Below are 5,676 nucleotides of genomic sequence, written 5' to 3'. Positions count from 1 at the left end.
AGGCCTCCCGCAGAAGCGCCCGGGAGCGCCTCCTGGCGACCCAGCCAAAATCCTCGGCGCGCAGCCCGCCGGACCGGGCAGCCTACGGGCCTTCGGCAAAATATCTGCACACACGCCTGCACACACGCTCACGCAGACTCACGCGATGTCCAGGTTCAGAGCCAGACAGGCAGGATCACGCTCTGGACGCAGGCGCTCTCGTACACTCGCCGACACACAGCACCACTTTCCACCCAGCAAGTGTGTCCTCAGGATCGGCCGTGGGTACCCGGAGACGTCGTGGGGTCTGGGGTCTGGGGTTAGGAGACACGAACGTTGCAAGCCTCGTCCTGAGAGGAGCTCGGGGTCGCCAGGAAGGGAAAGCCTCGGAGACAGGAGGCGGGCAGGCGCTGGAGGCAGGCCCTGCTGCCGTAGAGAGGGCCGTGGGTCTCAGAAGAGGAAGACACCATCACATCTTGCCAAGGAGGTCTGGGAAATGCCACGCGGGGCGTGCGGTTGAGAGGGGTCTTTGAAAATGATGCTGGTGATGACCGTGATGGTGATGGCTCGTGTGTGCTGGGCACCTGCTCTGTGCTAAACATGGGACTAGACGATTTATCTGTTATATCATTCGGCACTCACAAAAAGCCTTGGGCATAGGTGGGACTGTCTCCATTTCACAGATGAGAAGCCACTGAGTCACTTGCTCAAGGTCACTTAGTAAGGGTGGAGCCAGGATTCAAACTGGCAAACAGTTCCAAGGCTGTGGGACATGCACAGGGGCTTTTGGAAGCAGAACGCGTTGGGGTCTGGCCAGAGCAGAGCCGTGAGTAAGGATGGCAGCCAAGCAGCAAGGCGGCACCTGCGAGGCTGAGCACACTTGAAGGTCAGCACAAGGACTCCGATGGGCTTAACAAGGCCATGGGGAGCCATTGCAGTGTGTTTGCATGAGCTGATCTGCCCTTTGGGAAGATTAATGGGACGGCCCTGTGGAGGGTGAATGGGAGCTGGGGGGGAGGCCGTTAGAGGTTACGCACAAACCCACACCCTGAACTCAGGCTCTAGCAGCAACAGAGAGAGGAGGGTGGGGGGACAGGAAGCCTTATGCAACTACAGCTCCTGGGCTTCTCCCTCTGTGCCCCCAGCCCCATCGTACACACCCATTCCTCGTGCAGACTGTTGGCCAATGTCTACCTCTGCAGACGACTGAATGCTGTGACCCCAAGTGCAGGGACTCCCTTGTTCCCTGCCACAGTCCCAGCACCCAGAATGGTGTCTGGCAGAAAATTGCTGCTCAAAGAGTAATTGAGTGAGTGAATGAATGAATGAATGAATGAGTGAGTGGGACTACAGTTTTCCATTGAAGCGATTGGAACAAGGCAAGCTAGAGGAAAAGATGGCTGGGTGGGGGAAGCCGGGTTGGATTTGAGACTATCCATGTGGCAAGATCCAGCAGAGAGTTCCGTGTGCAGGCGGGGGCCGGGGAAGAAAGATCCGTGGCTGAAGAAGCCCACTGAACCAATATGGGACGGGGTGGGGTGGGGGAAGGAGGAATAGGAGGGGGGGACTTCGGTTGGAGAAGGTCTACACCCTAACAGAAGGAGTCAGCAGAGAAGAGAGAAAAGTAAGAGAAGACCATGGAACTGCTGTGTCATGGGGTTCAGGAGGAGATTCCAGAAGTCTGGAGAAGGTGGGGCAGGGAGTCCTCATAGGCATCTGATGCATCAGAGGGACAGGAGAGGGGGCCATGAAGACCCTCCCAGGTCCGGCAGCGTGGAGGCCCCACTCTGATTCAGGCAGCTTTGGGGGCTGTGTGGGGTCTCTGGTTTCAGAATGGTAGGACCCAATGGGAGCGGAAGATGGAAGGTGCCATGGGGAGACCCCTTCCTCACAAAGTGAGAGGGGGGAATTGGGGGAAACATGGGATAAGGAAGTGGCTTGAGGCGGGAGGGGCGAAGAGCAACTGTGGCGGGGAGACTGAAGGTGTGAGGGAGAGGGAGGGATGAGTGGACGGAAGGAGGTGGAGAGAGAAAGTCCTTGCCTTCAGCCAGAAGGAGGGGGTGTCTTCCTCAGGATCCAGGAGGACAGGTGACAGGAACTCCCACTAGCTGTCCTGCCGGTTTTGATCATTATAACCACACTCGCCAAGCGCCCATCGTGTGCAAACCCATCCGTAGATCACTACCCAAGTTTCAAAGTGGTGTTATAATCCTCAGGGTATAGAGAGGACCGAGTAGCAAAGAGGCCAGGCTCATTGCCATCACACAGTCATGAACTGGCAGCCTCAGGATCTGAGGCGGGTGCGCCTGAGCCCACCACAGGACCTGGGAAGGAAACCACCTGCTGAGAGGGAGGGGCTGCAGTAGCTTGGACCTTGAAAGATGGAGACTTGGGTGAGGAAGTCTAGACAGTGAACAAGAGACTGCCCAGCAGTGAGAGGGCTGCAGATTAAGCAGCTCTCAGGATCCTGGGGAAATAATCCCTGCAGGCCAAAGAGAAGCCACCTTGAGCAACGGGTATGATGTGTGGCAAAGACTCAGCCTGGAGGGCAGGGACTTTGCAGACTGGGGGAGGGGTGGCCTCAGTGATGGATGTCACGAGTGAACGCGTGGAAGCAGAGGTGGCCGGAGATGGTGACAGACAGGTGGTGTGTTGAGTTTGAGTGATGCCCACAGACACCCAGGGGGAGGTGTCCAGGAGAAAGCCAACTGATTTCTTGACTTATGTATTGCTTATTTCCCTGCATGAGTGCACACACTCACACACACCTGCATGAGGACAAGGCCCTGTCCTGTTGACTGTTCTATCCCCAGTGCCTAACACATCAACTGGCATATAGTAGGTACTCAATTAATACTTGCTGCAAGGGCACAGGGAGGAGGACTAGCTATTATCAGTGTCCATGGTTATTAAAACCCCTAAAATGCATGAGCTCCCCCCAGGGGAAAGTTAGAAAACGGAGGTAGGGGCTGAGGTCAAAGTCCTTGTATAAGAGACAAGAAGAGCTAGTAGAGGAAAGAGGGGGAGGGGAGGGGACAGGAGGAAAGAGAGGAGGAGAAGGGGGGAGAGGAGGGGGGGAGGAGTAGAGGAGAGGGAGCAGGAGGAGAAGGGGGGAGGGAAGGACTGAGTCCCAGAACCAAGAGAGCAGCGGTCTGCAGGTCTAGCGACAGTGCGCAGTTCGATGCTGCAGCAGAGGCCCTGGAATGGCCGGGAAGGGCAGCCAGTGCCGGGGAGAGCTTTGCCAGAGTCACCAGCAGACTAGGGACAAGGCAAGATTTGAAGCCCACGTGCCTCGCCAACCAATTGGAAACATCTCAAATTAGTCTTGCGCCCCCACCACCAGCACCTGGCAATTCCTTGAGCTCCACGTAAACAGAGCAGGAGCCCAAGAGTTCCCGAAACCGCTTGATAATTACTTCCTCTTCTTAGAAGTGGAGTGTTTCCACAATGTCTTAAATCCAATGAAAGCATCTTAACTGAGCCGGGTAACCTTCAAACTCAGGATTCTGGGTCAGGCAGGTGGGTTCTTTCACGTTGCCTGGACAGCCTGTTCCTTCTTAACTTGTCCCCAGGAACAGGTTGCCTGCAGTGGCTGGCGCCCAACAAGCTCCCACCACAGACTAGGCACTCCACCAGCATCTCTTCTCCTTCAAACATCCACACAAGGGTGGCCTTGACGTCCCTGTCTTGCAGGCATGAGGGTGGCCTTGACATGCCCCATCCTGCAGGGAACAAACTGAAGCTCTCCCGGGACCCACAGCCAGTCTGGGAGTCAGGATTTGAATCAAGTGGGTCCAACGCCAAGGCCCCTGTTCTTTTTTTGTTTTGTTTTGTTGGTTTTCGCTACATCATGACTTCCTCTCCCCAAAATGACCTTATCAGATGGTCTGATCAAGTAGATAAGCTCTTGGGACCCATATTATGAAATAATTTCAGTCTGCTGATACGATTTCTCATTTTGAGAGAAATGAGGAGAATCCACCAGCAGTCAGTGACCTTGAACTCAACCTGGTTGCAATATCCGGTCTGTCGCCTCTGCCACCATTTCCCAGGACCCCCTTTTCTTCCCAGCAAATCACAGAGGCCTCCAGGCTATGTGGCATAAAAGGCCTTGGTACTAGCCACCTCAGCACTTCAGAAGACCCGTGGAAGCCCCCACTCACCCCAGAAAAGAAACTTGTGGTGGTTTGTCTGAAGAGCGAGTAAAACTGAAGGTCGGGAATGAAAAGGAAGCATCGGGGTTCAGATTCTCGGGGATGGGGAGACGTGGTGAGACGGAGGAAGAGGATGAAGCCTCGAGGTCCTGCACCCCTCCCCACCCTACCCCTATCCTTGGAAGATTTCCACATTCACATATTTGGCATATGGAGATTCCCATTAACATTTTATTTAAAGAAAATCTTCAGAGACAAAAATTAAAGTTAAAAATAAATAAACAAAATTCAAAACAAAACAAAACCAAAATATGGTGATCAGGGAGGGGAAAGAGTCCTAGCGTGAGCCGAGTGTCACACACCGGGCAGTTTAAATAAAGGCCCTAAGCCTCCTGAAAGATTGCCATGTGTCCATGTCCCCATATGTAATTCAAAATTAAAGTCAATATTTAGCTATAAAACACAAAGCTTATACACATGCTGCAATAAAAGCAGTATATTTCTCCGTTTGCCTCATTTCAAAAGTCTGAACATGTTTACGCAAGCTGGCTGTTCTCATCTTTCACACACCTCTGATGAGCCAGCCAGGAGCACACGCTGGTCATTTGATGGGTAGATCCCGTGGCCGGGTCTGGACCTGCTCCAGGCTCCACAGGAGCCCCGGGAAAGGTGGCCTTGTTATTTCTCTCTTACAGAGGAGGAAACTGGGGGCTCAGAGGCCTAGTACCTTGCTGAAGGTCACATGGCAAATTAGGAATGAGGGCGGCCTTAGAGCCCAGGTCTGACTGACTCTGGGTTCCAGGCTCTTCCCAAAACTCCTCTTCAGACAAATTCGAACAATAGGGCCAAGATGAAGAGCCTGAAATAGGGATCAAAGAGCTTTCGAAAGCTGTCCGGCCGCGCAAGTGTAAATACTCTCCCTGGCTACGAGGTTGCTGGGTCTTGGCCTCAGACTGATGGGCGCCCAGTGTCTGACCCAGGGTGAGGTCGGCGTCTGCCTAGCCCCACCATCCTGTAGGCCTCTCCCACCTGACCCCCAGCTCCTCTTCTGCAGGTTGGCACATCTCCCCGAGCCAGGCCAGCCCGGAGCGCTGCATGCCAATTTGGCCGTGGGCTAGTGCACGCTAAGCAGAGCCGGAAGCATGGACTTCGTCATGAAGCAGGCCCTGGGAGGTGAGGCCGGAGCCCGGCGCGCGCGTTCTCCACCGGGCCCCACCCTGGAGGGAGGGGCCTCAGCTGGCCGAGCCACGCCCTCCCAGGCCCCGCCCCAAGGTCCCCGCCCTCTCCCCTATCAGCCCCACCTCCAGGTGGCCCCGCCCTCTCCCTCCTCACAGGCCCCGCCCTGCCCGCACATGGCCCCGGCCTCTCTTGCTCCGCCCCCAGACTGTCCCAACTCTCTCCCTCCTCGGCCCCGCTCCGGATGACCCTGCCCTCTCCCTCCTCAGCCCCACCCCCAGGTGGCCCCACCCTCTCCCTCCTCAGCCCCGCCCTCTCCCTCCTTAGCCCTGTCCCCGATGATCCCACCCTCTCCCTTCTCAGCCCC

Source organism: Carlito syrichta, unplaced genomic scaffold, assembly GCF_000164805.1.
Source record: "Carlito syrichta isolate Samal-C Ts95f unplaced genomic scaffold, Tarsius_syrichta-2.0.1 Scaffold120443, whole genome shotgun sequence".
NCBI lineage: Eukaryota > Metazoa > Chordata > Mammalia > Primates > Tarsiidae > Carlito > Carlito syrichta.
This window is presented reverse-complemented; position numbering follows the sequence as displayed.